We start from the raw sequence: 14126 nt of genomic DNA on the forward strand, positions 1-14126 counted from the left end.
AAAGCCAGCAAATGAAAAGGTATATGTTAAGGATGGAAGAGAAGGGTGATAGAAGAAGCCTGGTTCCCTGAAGACATCCCTGAATAGCTTTGCTAGATCTCAACCACGTAACCTTCAGATTTTCGATCATAAAGAAAATTAACTGCCTCATTATCCTAATAGAGCAAATATCTAATAGAATTGAAAAAGATAGAAATATTTGCAGTGATCAAAGTATATTTTAAAGACAAGACAGAATGCTTTCCTTTTTTCCTACCATAGAAAATTATGATAAACTGAAGGATGTGATTTTTTTTTTTTTTTTACTTTGAGGCATAAAAATGACAGAATCTTACTATGAGATAAATTTGAACTCCATGCTACCTTTTGGTAGTATAACCCACCTAATTTTAACTTATTTTGTTAAATATGTATTAAGAACAAAATAAATCAGAGGTACAATTTGAGAGTTATGCTGTAAATTATGACAGAGTGCTGACCTGTTGTTTTTATTCTTATGCATAAAGGTTTCAATATTCTTATACAGGGGTCACTTTTGGAACTTTGATCATAAAAGTTCTTTTATCCCAGGCAAATAAAAGCTAGAGTTTGAAGGGTACTAACAATGGGTAGCATAGAACTTTTAATTGTTTTTGTTAAAAATATCAATTTTCTATACTTTTGAGGGTTTCAGATGCTTACATCATTATTCCGTGTTCCATTATGAAGGCGTATGTTGCAAACAAGGTAAGGGGGAAAGAAAAGCTGCTGAAAGACACAAGTTTGTGTGTTATGATTTATATTTTGCAAATGGTGACCCAAATGTATTTTAATTTTGCCTTTAAATCATGTTTGATTTTTTTCATTTCCCACCTCCAGAACCAAGCCAGGAAGTTTATAGTTTTCTGAGAAGGACGGGGTAGAGACTTTGCTCTCTTTAGCAAGACACTGGTCATGAAGAGCCAGTTCTATGAAAAGAAAAAAAAAATTAGCAGACTGTTTCAGCTCCCATTCAGCATTTTGAGGAGCAGTAAAAAAGGACACAGGCATAGCAAAAGGAAGATGCCTCTTCCTCCTGTCACAGTTCGGTTTTGAGGCCTTTTGTTTTTAGTAGGAGGGAGCTGAGACATGGAGGATAGGGATAAGCCAGTCCTTCATTGTTCCATGGAATTATGGAAGCAGGGAGGAGAGAAAGTGAAATTGGTGTGAGTTTTCCTTTCCAGGATTTGACAAAGAAAGAGATAAATGAGGGAAAGAGGCTCTCTGGCCCCATATCCTTTTGGATTATGAATAAAACTTGGGACACCTGGTTGGCTCAGTCAATTACATATCCAACTCCTGATTTCAGCTCAGATCATGATTTCATGGTTGTGAGATGGAACCCAGAGTTGGCCTCTGCGCTGGGTGTGGAGCCTGCTTGAGACTCTTTCTCTCTCACCCTTTCTGCCTAGTATAACAACTTTTGCTTCCCACCCAAGAAATGTGAGTAAAATGATGTTATTATAGGGCTAGCCTTGAATTCACTGGTTTTTCTATTATGTTTTATATTTATTTATACCGGGCATAGGAATGCTAATGATTTTACTAAGTGGAACTTATAAAGACCAATGTTGCTGAATCACTTACAATTGTTTCTTGATTCTCCCAGATTTTTCTATGTAGACAACTGTATCATATGCAAATAAGAGGATTTATCACTTCCTTCATAATTCTTATATTTTCTTTGTATTTCCTTTGTGTGTCTCATCTTATCCCTTTGATTAGGAACTCTCTCTGTCGAAATGAAAGAGTAAGAGCAGACATATGTATCACAATATTCTTCCTTTTTATGGATGAATAATATTGTATGGTATGTATAGACCACATTTTGTTTCTCCTTTCATTCATTGATGGACACTGGGTGGACACATCACGGCCATTGTGAATAATATGCGTAGATAGCCAGAAATGAAATTGCTAGATTACATAGCAATTTCATTTAATTTTTTTAAGGAATGAGTATACCTTCTTCTACATTGGCTGCACCATTTTACATTAGCACCAACAGTGCACAAGGTTCCAATTTCTCCACATCTTCAACAATGTTTACTTTTTTGTTTTGTTTTGTTTTTATGATAGTCATTGTAATGTGTATCCAGTGGTACCTCATTGTGATTTTGATCTACATTTCCCAATCTGATTAGTGATGATGAACATCTTTTCATGTGCTTCTTGGCCATTTGTAATCTTCTCGGGAGCAATGTATAGTCAAGTAAGTTCTTGGCCCATTTTTCTGTTAGTTTTTTATTGTTGTTGTTGAACTGTAGAATTTCTTCACATTTTTTAGATATTCACCTCTATTTTTGCAAATATTTTCTCCCATTTCATAGGTTGCCTTCCATGTGGTTGATTGTGTCCCTTGATGCATGGAAGTATTTTTTTTAAACCTATTTTTATATTTGTTGCCTACCTTGTAGTTTTTTAAAGCAGGGTGTGTGCCTTTTTTTCCTGCACATGTTCTAAGTCATCGAGACTGAGTGAGCAAGTCAGTCTTTCAGGTATCTCCCAGGAAGACTGGAACAAACAGGGTCTGCATTTGAGGAGAGGAAACCAAGACTGTGGGGAATGAGTAAGGAGTCATAAAACCTCCCTACCTCTGTGAACATGGCTTTGCTTGTTTGGGCTTTCGCCTGGTTGCTGTAAACCTTTCATTGTTTTCCAGTGCTCCTATAGAATTTGTTCAGACAGAGCCTGTTCTGTTTTGGGCTTTTTGTTTTGTTTTGTTTTGTATTGGTGTGTCTTTGGGGAAGATGGGAGCTTGGATCTTCTTAGTCTGCCATTTTGCTGACATCACTCTGTGCAGGTGTCTTTTTTGATGGGTGGTGAGAAGCACACTTTTGATTATTATTTACTTTTCTAATTTTTAAAAATTTTACTTATTCTGAGAAAGCGTGCACACAAGCAGGAGGGGCACACAAGCCCCAGCATGGGGCTTGATCTCACGAACTTTGAGATCATGACCTGAGCTGAAGTCCAGAGTCAGATGCTGAACCCACTGAGCCACCCAGGTGCCCTAAAAGTATAATGCCTGATTGAGGAGGGGAAGATGGTGGTGAAGTAGGAGAACCCTAGGCTTAACTCATCCCATGAATACAACTAGATAACTATCAAATCATCCTAAATACCCCCAGAAATTGACCTGAAAACTAGCAGAACTTCACAAAAGATAGAGAAGAGCCACATCAAAGAAGTAGGAAGTGTGGAGTGGTGGTTTGGGAGAGAAACTGATCATGGCTGGTGAGGTGGGGAGGGAGCTGTAGTGGTGAAGGGCAAGAGAGAGTAGCACACAGGAGAGCACATGGGGAAGATGATTCCCCATAATGATTGGCTTGGAAAGTGGTAGTGGCTGAATTTCTTGACTTCTTGCAACCAGTAGGGCTGAAAGCCTGGAGTTTTAAACACCAGTGGACTTGGCTTGAGGAGAGCCCAGAGGCCTTGAGGCTATTCTCGCAGAGAAGGCAGGGCAAATATCCCACAGATACATAGCATGGAAATAGTGATATGAAGAGCATCTGGAGTACACAGTGTGAAGGCTAGTTGGTCATCTAGGGGCATGTCCCAGAGATGGAGCATTCATGGAAAAAACCCTCTGGGAACAAAAGAACTGGCAGGCACCATTTCCTCTCCTGCCCCTCAGCATAAGCACATGGCCATCTGTGGGAAACAGCAGAGCATATATACTCACAACTTCATTTGTTTATACCAAGCCCTACCCCCCACGTGTTTCAGTGGAACCACCCTCCCCAGTCACACTTGCCCTAGTCCCAGCACAGTGGGACTCTTCTCCCAGAAAACTTGCTCAAACCCCTACCAGCACTGCATCTCCAGATTTGGGCATTTTGTGGGGCCTCAGTTCTGGCAGCCATGGCAACAAGTCTTATTTCACAAGTAGACCAAGCACATCTAGTAAAACACATCACATTCAGGTCTGTAGTGAAAAAGATATAAGTAACATGGCTGATAGAAAATTTAAAGTAATGATCATAAGGATACTCACTGGATTTTAGAGAAAGGTGGAAGACATCAGTGAGACCCTTAACACAGACATAAGGAATAACATAGCAGAGATAAGGGGCTCAAAAAATGAATTGAGAAACACACATTATGGAATGAAGAACAGTCTGGAAGAAGCAGAGGGACAAATTAATGACCTAGCAGGCAGAGTAATGGAAAGTAATCAAGCTGAACAAAAGAGAAAAAGCATTATGCAAAACAAGAGTAGACTTAGGGAACTCAATGACTCCATCAAATGTAATAACATTCACATTATAGGAGTCCCAGAAGAAGAAAGAGAAAAGGCAGAAATTTATTTGAAGAGACAATAACGGAAAACTTCCCTAATCTGGGGAAAGAAACAGATATCCAGATGCAGGAGGCACAGAGAACCCCAAATAAAACCAACAAAAACAGATCCATGAGTAGACATATAATCAAAATAGCAAAATAAAAATGACAAAATAATGTGATAAAGAAAAAAAATTAAAAACAGGAAGACAGAAGAATACAGTTAGATACAGAGGAACCCCCATTAAGCTAGCAAGGGATTTTTCATCAAAAAATTTGAAAGCTAGAAGGGAGTGGCATGATTATTCAAAGTACTGAATGAGAAAAAATCTTCACCCAAGAATATTCTACCCAGCAAGATGATCATTCAGAATAGAAGGAGAGATAAAGAGTTTCCCAGACAAACAAAAACTAAAGGAGTTCATGGCCACTAAGCCAGTCATGCAAGAAATACTAAAGGGGACTCTGAGTGGAAAGAAGAGATCAAAAGTGACAGTATAGAAGTAGGAAATACAAAAACAGTAAAAATGAATATCATTCAAGGAACTCACAAGATAAAAGGATGTAAAATATAACAACATATACCTAAAAATGTGGGGAGGAGAGGAGTAAAGAAAGAATTCAAACTTAAATGACCATCAACTTAAAATAGAAAAGGTTATATACAAACCTTCTGTATATAACCTTACAGAAAAGGTTATATACAAACTTAATGGTAACCATATATCAAAAACCACTACTAAACATGCAAAGAATAAAGAGAAAGAAATTGAAATATATCACTAAAGAAAATCAGCAAACCATGAAAGAAGATAAAGACAAGAAAAGATCAGAGAAACTCTTCAGAAACAACCACAAAACAAATCATAAAACGACAAAGACTCATATCTATGTAAATGTATTAAACACTCCAATCAACAGACATACAGTGACAAAATGGATAAAAAAAAATAAACAAGACCCACATATATGCTGCCTATAAGAGACTCATTTTAAACCTAAAGACACCTGCAGAATAAAAGTGAAGGGATGGAAAAACATCTATCATGCAAATGGATGGCAAAAGAAAGCTGGTGTAGCAATATTTATATATGACAACATAGACTTTAAAACAATATTTAACAAGAAACAAAAAGAACACTATATGAAAATAAAGGAACAAGCAAAAAGAAGATATAACAATTATAAATATTTATATGCCCAACATAGGAACACCCAAATACATAAAACAGTTAATAACAAGCATAGAGAAAATTATGGATAATAATATAATAATAGTCAGGGACTTTAACACCACACTTACCCATGGATAGATCATGTGAGCCAAAAATAAACAAGGAAACAATGGCTTTGAATGACACAAATTTAACAAACATATTCAGACCGTTCCATTCTACAACAGCAGACTACACATTCTTTTCAAGTGTACATGGAATGTTCTCCAGAATGTATCACATATTAGCCCACAAAATAAACCTCAACATATTCAAAAAGATCAAAATCACACCATGCATCTTTTCTGACCACAATCCTATGAAACTAGAAGTCAACCACAAGAAAAGATCTGGAAAGACTACAAATACGTGGAAGCCAAATAACATGCTACTAAAAATGAGTAAGTGAAACAGAAAATAAGAGAAGAAATGAAAAAGTACATGGAAACAAATCAAACTGAAAACACATGATCCACAAACTTTAGGATGCTGCAAAAGCTTTTCTAAGAGAGAAGTTTAAGCATTACAGGTTTATCTTAAATAACTTAACCTTGTACCTAAAGGAGCTAGAAAAATAACAACAAACAAAACCTAAAGCCAGTAGAAGGAAGGAAATAATAAAGATTACAGTAGAAATAAATGATTTGGATACAAAAACAAAAACAAAAAACAAACAAAAAACCACAATAGAACAGATCAATGAAACCAGGAGCTGGTTCTTCGAAAAAAAATCAATAAAATTGACTAACCTCTAGCCAGACTTATCAAGAAAAAAGGAAAAAGGAATAATATAAATAAAATCACAAATTAGAGAGGAGAAATAGCAATCAATACCACAGAAATACAAATAATCATGAGAGAATATTATGAAAAACTATATGCCAACAAATTGGACAACTTGGAAGAAATGGATAAATTCCTAGAAACATATAGATTACCAAAACTGAAACAGAAAGAGTAGAAAATTGAACAGACCAATTACCAGCAAAGAAATTGAATCAGTAATCAAAACCTCCCAACAAAAGTCCTGGATCAGATGGCTTCATGGACAAATTCTACTAAACATTTAAAGGAGAGTTAATACCTATTCTTCTCAAACTATTCCAAAAAACAATAAATAAATAAAGGGGGGGGACCTTCTAAATTCATTCTATGAGGCCAGCGTTACTCTGATACCAAGACCAGGTAAAGACTCCACTGAAACAGGACCACATGCCAAAATCTCTGATGAACATAGATGTAACACTCCTCAACAAAATACTAGCAAACTAAATCCAATAATACATTAAAAAAAATCTTTCACCACAATTAAGTGGGACTTATTCCTAGGTTGCAAGAGTGTTTCAATATTCACAAATCAATCAACATGATACATCACATCAGCAAGAGAAAGGATAACAACCATATGCTCATTCCAATAGACTTAGAAAAAACATTTGACAAAGTACAGCATTCATTCACAAAAAACCCTCAACAAGTAAGTTTGGAGGGAATATACTTCAACATAATAAAGGCCATATATGCAAAACCCACAGCAAACATCATACTCAGTGGTGAAAAACTGAGAGTTTTTCCCTTAAGATGTCCACTCACTCTCACTACTTTTATTCAACATAGTACTGGAAGCCCTAGCCACAGAAATCAGACAACAAAAAGAAATAAAAGGCATCCACATTGCTAAGAAAGAAGTAAAACTTTCACTATTTGCAGATGGCATAATACTATATATATAGAAAACCCAAAATATTCCACCAAAAAAACTGTTAAAACTGATAAACTAACTCAGTAAATTTGCAGAATACAAAATCCACATTCAGAAATCTGCTACATTTCTTTACAACAATTATGAAGCAGCAGAAAGAGAAATTAAGAAAACAATCCCTTTTACAACTGCATTAAAAATAATAATATACCTAAGAACAAACCTAAGCAAAGAAGTAAAAGACCTATACTCTGAAAACTATAAAACATTGATGAAAGAAATAGAAGACAACAAAAAGAAATAGAAAGACGTTCCATGCTCAATCATTAGAAGAACAAATACTGTTAAAATGTTTATAGTCCCCAAAACAATCTACAGATTTCATGCAACTGTGTCAAACTACCAACTGTTTTCACAGAACTAGAAGAAACAATCCAAAAAATTTGTATGGAACCACAGAAGACTCTGAATAGGCAAAGCAATCTTGAGATATATGTCATGAAGTGCCATCCAGGCACTCCAAAAAATCCACATTTTAAATCAACATTTCAACTTTAGTGTGAATAATTTTTCACATTAAACATATAGATATTTTGAATAAACTGCCTCTCCTTCATTTTCTCTCTGTTGAAATAGTCCTCTTTCTTTAAGATATGGCGTATTTGTCTGCCATATCTGCTTTGAAGTCTTCCCTGATCACCAGAGAGAATTGAACTCGCCCAATCATGAATTCCAATGGTAATTGCTTGTACTTATCTTATTTCCTGATACTAATTAGTTACCACTCCATATTTTAGTTATTGGTTTATATGCATTACCTCTAAGGTGATGACTATATAATATTAACCTAACATGACCACCTTGAGGAATAAAAAGGGCATCAATATTTAAGGTAGGGACACAGGTATAAACTCAGACTTCTCTGAGGAAACTATGAAAGGTGGTTATATTTTTATCTCCCTTATTTGAATGAAGCACATGGATTAGAGCTATGTTTTAGTTCCTTTATGGTATTTAGTAATGTTCATGACAATCAAAATAGAGGAACTTAAAAGAATTTATTAGATGATTACTTTACTTGCTAATTTTAGAAACTTCTTTTTATTCAATTCCAAATAGTTCATCTTTTGGTTTATGGACAATCAAGTCATTACATGGACACAGCTCAGATAAACAAGAATTTCATAGATTCTATAATAAACATTTTTCACTGTCTGGTCCAGTAAATGCACACATACACACTTGCAAATATGAGGTTGGTAGACACATTGCTATGAACAAAAGTCAGTCTGTATCACGGAACATAATATGTACTTTTTAATTTAATTTACCACAGGCCAAATTTGAAAGATTTGGATCTCAAAAAAGGATTAAACCAACAAAATTACAGTAAGGGAGATTGAAGAAAATCAGTGGTTTATCACATTCCAGAAATTCAATATTATTAATTATAATATCTGGATCATTCATCTTTCTAATTGATATAGTTTTCTAGAATATATTTCATATTTTTTCATTGAAAACAATGGTAACATCAGAGCGCCTGAGTGGCTCAGTCGGTTAAGTGACCAACTTCAGCTCAGGTCATGATCTCATGGTTAGTGGGTTCAAGCCCAATGTCAGTCTCTGCGCTGACAGCTCAGAGCCTGGAGCCTGCTTTGGATTCTGTGTCTCCCTCTCTCTCTCTGTTGTTCCCCCACTCGCTCTCTGTCTCTCTCTGTCTCTTGATAATAAATAAATGTTAAAAAAATTAAAAAAAAAAAAGAAAACAATGCCAACATTTTTTTCTGTATATTATCTATAAAGGGTTATATAAAAAATTCAAGGATCATCAACAGTCTTAGATCTCGAATAAGATTGTGACATAAACTCTTGGATGCTTTACCTGATATTTTTGGTAGTTTTTGTTTGTTTGTTTGTTTGTTTCTTTCTTTTAAACTAAGTTTTCATTCATTCAATGAATAGCTTAGTTTACTGTAATTCATTAAAAGTAAGTTGCTCACTGTGCTATAACCTGGAGACAAAACACTAAAGATGATATATTTAATCAGAAAGAAACATCATCTTAATTATATTTTAAAAGTATTTGAGGGGCACCTGGGTGGCTCAGTCAGTTAAGCGTCCGACTTCAGCTCAGGTCATGATCTCACAGTTCATGGGTTGGAGCCCCGCATCGGGCTCTATGCTGACAGCTAAGAGCCTGGAGCCGGTTTCAGATTCTGTGTCTCCCTCTCTCTCTGCCCCTCCCCTGTTCATGCTCTGTCTCTGTCTCAAGAATAAATAAACATTAAAGAAAAAATTTAAAAAAAGTGTTTGAATTAGAACCTAGTTTTATATTTGAGGATGTAAAATGTATAAACTGAAGTATTACTTTAAAAAAATAATATACTGTGGTGCCTGGGTTGCTCAATCAGTTAAGTATCTAACTCTTGATTTCAGCTTAAGTGTCTATCTCATGGTTGTGAGATGAGCCCCAGGGGCAGGCTCTGCATTGAGTGTGGAGCCTTATCGGGATTCTCTCTTTCCCTCTCTCTCTGCCCCTCTCTCCTTCTCTAAATAAATAAATAAATAAATAAATAAATAAATAAATGAATAAAAATTAAAAAATAAAATTAAAAAATAACATACTAAACTAAATACAGTTAGGATACATTAGGTGTATACATGATTTTTACCTACATATAATTAACCAAAATAACAAATGTAAAGAAGAATTCACTTAACTTTCCTTCCTATAAGTAGAATAGTATGTAATTTACCATATAAGTTTTTGATTTTGAAAATTAACTTGGTTTTTGGTACAACAACATTACACTCTATTACAGCTGACCCTAACAAGTCAGATTGTATTCAATTTTTATCAAGCTAGTAATTTCAAAGCTTTCAAGATTCAGATTATTTTCTTTGGCCAAATATATTCCTTCAGTTAGTTGCATATTGAATATCCTGGGAGAAAGGAGGGAGGAAATAAGGTTAAATACTGTAGAATATGGCTGCTAAGTCCCCACTTTTTTAGCTAGTCAAAAAAACCTAGGTTGGTGATTGTAACTGCCTTAACTCATAATACATTTCATATTCTCCTTACTCTCTGCCAGAACTTTTCTGGACAGGGTTCTTTAATGTGGTAACCTGAACCATCTGTCCTATGAAACCTGACACATTGCTTTACCACTGTATTCCACTGATTATGGGTATTAATAAACACAAAGAAATAGCAAGAGGTACCACAGAAAATCTTCTGGATTCCAATAATAGCCCTCTTTTTGTACATTATTGTAATACCTCCCTGATAAGGGAACCTAATCAATAACTTTGGTAAGTTCCCTTCTTGTTGATGAAGAAACATGAGAAGCCCCAAGTGGCCAGGAGTAGATTTAGACTCCCATTCATTGAATCATGATTGTATCTTTTTGAGTAAACATTCCTGCTTTGGGCACTAGAATTCTCACAGTCAATTCTCACAGTCACCAAGTTCAAGGTTGCAGTGACAAGAAGAAAATTTTCTCAAGGGGTTACTATATGTAATAATGATACCCTTCACTGTTACCTCTTGGTTTCCAGATCTATACATTCTAAGCATTTATAAAATGCTAGTTCAAGGTACAAATCACATTCTATAAGCCTACCATGTCCTATTTTCTCCCAACAGTTGAAGTCCTTGATGATATGTGCTTGTAAACCATAAATCCCATTAGGCTACCTCTGTTAACCAGCTACTCCTATATTCTCAACAGGGGCAATATCACCCCCAGGTGGGGGAAATTGGATTTTGAGTGTGAAAAAATCTGGGATATTATAATAGCATTTAATAATGTCTAAAAATATTCCTTAGACGATAGATAATGAAAAAAATGTTGAAAAACAATGAATTACTGTATCACTTAGAGTCCCAGGAGAATTCATTTCAAAAACTATTTACAAAGCTATGGGGAAGGTGTTGGAAAACCACAAAAGATAGTGCAATATCCTGGGGCTAGTATCAGTGAGGGCAGGTATTATCAACAGTATGCCCTAAGAGAAAAAAAAGAGATGTGGAGTTAAGAGAATCTAGAAGCAAATAATCATATTCCAGTGACCAATTTTAGAAGAACTGGGACCTTTGACAAAAACAAGCAATTCAAAGTACTCCTTTAGGAAAGACTTCAGGGTAAAAGATTCCCAAACCTTACTTTCCTACCTTTTTCTGATCTCCTGCAAGTTCCCAAATTACTGATTCTAACTGAAAGCTATAGGGAAAGGGAACCCATTGGTATAGTCTATTCAGGTCAGTCTTCGATCTCAGAAAGCAGAGTGGAAAAAAGGTGGGATAAACGGATGTTATCTAACACAGTAACATTTAAGAGTAACCAGAAACAGGAAGACTATGTTTTAAATTTTGCCTGCTGCTTTATTGTAGGTGAAAATATGTGGACTAACCATTATCTTTAAGATATATGTCTAAATAAAATCTTTTTGCATCAATTTCAATCTAAATTAAGATAAGAAGTCTGTACAGAAAGTCTATATAGAAGATTCTAATTTTATCTAAAAATAAGTAAAGCTAGTATGTTTTTTAGCCTAGATGTAGCATATCAAGAGTTAATCAATCAACGCTAAGAAAAGAAATTCATTTCCAAAATACCCCCTCTATGTGGTCTGACACTTGACTATCATACACTTCTCAGTTTGTGCACATATCTGTCCACAGTTACAGCACTTGGGGAAGGGAATACCAGGAGGCACTGAAAATGGATCACCAGGGTTTCACATGCATTCCTTTCTTTCCTACTCAGTAATACTAGTCTCCAGTCTTCAGCTGATCAAGGTCATCTCCTGACTGTTTTCAAGGGGCTTAGTGTTGATTTCTATCACTGACAGTTGCACATGCAGAGGCAGCAAAGACTAGATATACATTGGTAACAGACTTCATGAAATTGAGCCCATAAATAGTCTCCAACTCTGCCACTTTGGCCATTTGTTTTTTTATTGTGCTCATTATCCTAATTACAGGATGGTCAATGAAGAAAGCTGGTTAAGTCATTTTGTCTACTTCATTGTGCAGTGCCTCTTCCATGATGGATGCTTTCTGATATAAATACAAAAATCTTCACTCTATGCCCTCTGCCATATATCCATTCACACAACTCTACCAAAGACCTTGTCTCAGATCTCTCAGCTTTTTTCCTTTTTTTTTTTTTCTCAATAAATGAAGTTTATTGTCAAATCGGTTTCCATACAACACCCAGTGCTCATCCCAACAGGTGCCCTCCCCAATACCCATCACCCACCCTCCCCTCCCTCCCACCCCCCATCAGCCCTCAGTTTGTTCTCAGTTTTTAAGAGTCTCTTATGCTTTGGCTCTCTTCCACTCTAACCTCTTTTTTTTTTTTCCTTACCCTCCCCCATGGGTTTCTGTTAAATTTCTCAGGATCCACATAAAAGTGAAACCATATGGTATCTGTCTTTCTCTGTATGCCTTATTTCACTTAGCATCACATTCTCCAGTTCCATCCATGTTGCTACAAAAGGCCATATTTCATTCTTTCTCATTGCCACGTAGTACTCCATTGTGTATATAAACCACAATTTTTTTATCCATTCATCAGTTGATGGACATTTAGGCTCTTTCCATAATTTGGCTATTGTTGAGAGTGCTGCTATAAACATTGGGATACAAGTGCCCCTATGCATCAGTACTCCTGTATCCCTTGGGTAAATTCCTAGCAGTGCTACTGCTGGGTCATAGGGTAGGTCTATTTTTAATTTTTTGAGGAACCTCCACACTGTTTTCCAGAGAAGCCGCACCAGTTTGCATTCCCACCAACAGTGCAAGAGGGTTCCTGTTTCTCCACATCCTCTCCAGCCTCTATAGTCTCCTGTTTTGTTCATTTTGGCCACTCTGACTGGAGTGAGGTGATATCTGAGTGTGGTTTTGATTTGTATTTCCCTGATGAGGAGCAACGTTGAGCATCTTTTCATGTGCCTGTTGTCCATCCAGAAAAATATGGCACGCTTCACGAATTTGCGCATCATCCTTGCGCAGGGGCCATGCTAATCTTCTCTGTATCGTTCCAATTTTAGTATTTGTGCTGCCGAAGCGAGCACACTCTCAGCTTTTTTCCATCCAGACCCCTGACCGGTTGACCAGGCCAATGGTCATTAAAATGAATCGATATATATTCTTAATTCAGGTCATTTTTTGTTCACTCTATCACATTGGAATTATGTCCAATGATGTAAGGGGTTAGTCTGATGTTCTACGGGATTTCCCTCTAGTCTGAATCTCTTTGCCTTCAATATGAGAAAGCATAGGAGAGTTGACACGGTCCTAAGATAAAACTATAAGGCCATTTTCAGGGAGGCCGACTTGAGAGAGCTCATTTTTGAGACCCTCCAGACGGGGTGCCCAAAGTCTAGGAAAGCAGTCTATTATGAGTTTCTCTCCCACAATCTAACACTAAATATATGACCAATTTACCAAACAAGATTGCCTCTGAATTTATTAGATATTATGTATGAGGGAAAAGTGCTCAAATTAAAGTTTGAGCACTTTACATGAATGTGATTCCAAACCTACTTCAAAGTGAAACAGATAGTTGTAAAACAATATATATTGTATTCTGGGAGGAAGATGGCGGCGTAGGAGCACGCTGGGCTCACCACATCCTGCTGATCACTTAGATTCCACCCACACCTGCCTAAACCCAGAAAACCACCAGAAGACTAGCAGAATGGATTCTCCAGAGCCAAGTGTACACGAGAGGCCCACGGAAGAGGGTAGGAAGGGCGGAGAGGTGGTGCACACTACACGGACTGGCAGGAGGGAGACGGGGCAGAGGGGCGCCCGCCGGCAAAGCAGAGCCCTCGAGTCTGGCTTGCAAAAGCAGAGGGGCCGGACAGAGTGTGTTCGGACAGCAAGCGGGACTTAA

The 14126-nt window shown here is 36.6% G+C and overlaps 1 non-coding gene across 1 annotated transcript; it reads right to left on the reverse strand.

Annotated features, from left to right (window-relative positions):
- Positions 1 to 13195: 13195 nt before the first annotated feature.
- Positions 13196 to 13302, reverse strand: LOC144617010 (U6 spliceosomal RNA). The gene has a single exon (XR_013557028.1). It is a non-coding gene; the product is annotated as a U6 spliceosomal RNA (small nuclear RNA).
- Between the last annotated feature and the right edge of the window lie 824 nt (positions 13303 to 14126).

Source organism: Panthera onca, chromosome B4 (assembly GCF_046562875.1).
Source record: "Panthera onca isolate mPanOnc1 chromosome B4, mPanOnc1 haplotype 2, whole genome shotgun sequence".
Lineage (NCBI taxonomy): Eukaryota > Metazoa > Chordata > Mammalia > Carnivora > Felidae > Panthera > Panthera onca.